Genomic DNA, 2,129 nt, shown 5'->3' on the forward strand with positions numbered 1-2,129 from the left:
CGCTCTCCGGGGCGCCGCGGGGAGCCGGCGGCGTCTTCTGGGGAGCGGGTCTGCGCCGGGGCTGGGTGCGCTCGACGAGGGCTAGCGGTGCGTGTGATCAGAGGTGGCTGCGGGCGAGCGATTGGCCCGTGAGTGCCCTTTCGCTTTTCCGCCAGCTATCGAGGCAAAGTGAAGTTGCTGACACACAGGAAACCCTTCCGACCGCTCAGAGCCTTTAGCCCCAGAGCCGACCAATTCGAGCAGCAGTCTCTAGGGCCCCCAAGAACCACGCCAGGTGTTTGCAGGTTCCAAGCAGCCAGCAGTCCCCAGCTTGGAGCGCCCTGGCGTTGCAGAGCGCCTCGCTTCGTCGGAACCAGATTCCTGGCACATGCAGGAACCTGCTACTCCAAGAGGGCGCGATCCTCCCGCGGAGGGGGGTTGGGGGGAGGGGGAGTCTCTTTCTGCCCGTCTCGTTTGTACTCTCTTTTTTCTTTTTTTCCCAGTATTGTAAAGTCTTTGTAAAAATATTAGTTGATACCGCGCATTGCTTCAGCACAATTTGACTGAAATTTATTAGTATCTACCATACCCAAATCCTACCAAGCGCCCCAATTCCTCCTGTACTTTACATTTCACTAAAGACAGAGACTGTAATGAAAAAATAATTCAAAATCATTTTTTTAAGCTTGAGTATTAAATACAGCTTTATATAAATAGATGTAAAAGACAATTATAACTCCAAAGTGGTTAAAGTATGGTTTGAGGGTTTTATTACCAACCCTATTTCTTTAAGTCAAAGTGATTAGTGTCTATTACCTCTAGTAAGTATCTTAAAAATATAGATTGTGGACTTCCTTAATTACTGCAGTTATTGAAAAACTCATTTTCTTGTTCTGAATATATCACATTTTTAAGCAAATTAAAAAATGTGTTTGAATAAGCTTAATTGGAAAATAAATGAATTTTCAGCTGTCGGGAGAACCTAGCACTTCTTGACAATTTACTAATTAACAATATATTTTATGTGAAATATTAATGAAGGTGTTTCTCTTAGAGGAAAAATGATCCAAGAAGAAAGTATCTAAAATATATACCATAAAGATTTCTTTCTGGCCCCAAATGTTACATGATAGTATTCCCTTAAAAAATACTCAAAGGAAAACCACAAGTTCCTGGCATTGATAACACAAGGGAAAATATCCTCCAGGACCAAGACTGTCCTTTAGAAGAACACATACAGAAAGGGCCATATCCAAGCACATGTCATCATGAATACACTGGTATTTTGAATTGTGGTGAGTTGAACAGCATGAAGATAAATGATAAAACTAGAGTAAATAAGTCAAGTAAAAGGCATGAATGTTGCTGTCTTGAAAACACTCCTAATTGAAAATGCTATAGGCCTCAGTTTTCTCATCTATAAAATGAAGGAGTTGGACTTGATAATCTTTTATGTTTCCTTCCAGTCCCCAAATTATATGGTTCTATAATTCTGAGCCTTAACCTGAAACATTTTTATGTTGTTTGATTAGAATGGCATTAGCTGGGGTGGTAGACTTTTAAGAGGTTAAAGGAAGCAAGGCCATTAAGTGTTCCATGGGTACTCAATAGGTCTTAACTCCTCATTCCTTTGCATTTTTCATTTGCCCTCTAAGCAATATGTAACGTCATTCAGAAGTCCATTGCAAATGCATTAACTCATAATGTGAGTGTTTTGATATGTATACCCTTAGTCCAAATACCATTAAGTACTTTCGGAAAACTGACACTTTACTAGGAATTTGGAGGAGGTAGCTGTCCTACCTGCATCACAAACTTTTTTAATGATATTAAAAAAACTAAATTTTGTAAACATGTCTTTTATATTCAGCATATTTCACTACATATTTATAAGGTATTCAGGTTATATTTTAATTCAAAATTGTGCCTTGTTGGAATGTTACATGTATTCAGTAATCATTTGTTGATAACTTTCTACTTGTAAAACACTGAACTAGATTTAATGAAGGAAAAATAAAATGTTATCTAAGACCCAGTAGTGTGTCAGTATTTTTTCATGTTTGAGTACCAATTATAAATGTCTTAAAGGTATGTAGAGAGTATGCCACATGTCTCTGAATGACTTGCCTCAAACATTCTGTGTTATTTTG

This window comes from Galeopterus variegatus, unplaced genomic scaffold (assembly GCF_000696425.1).
Source record: "Galeopterus variegatus unplaced genomic scaffold, G_variegatus-3.0.2 Scaffold3357, whole genome shotgun sequence".
NCBI classification, from domain to species: Eukaryota; Metazoa; Chordata; class Mammalia; order Dermoptera; family Cynocephalidae; genus Galeopterus; species Galeopterus variegatus.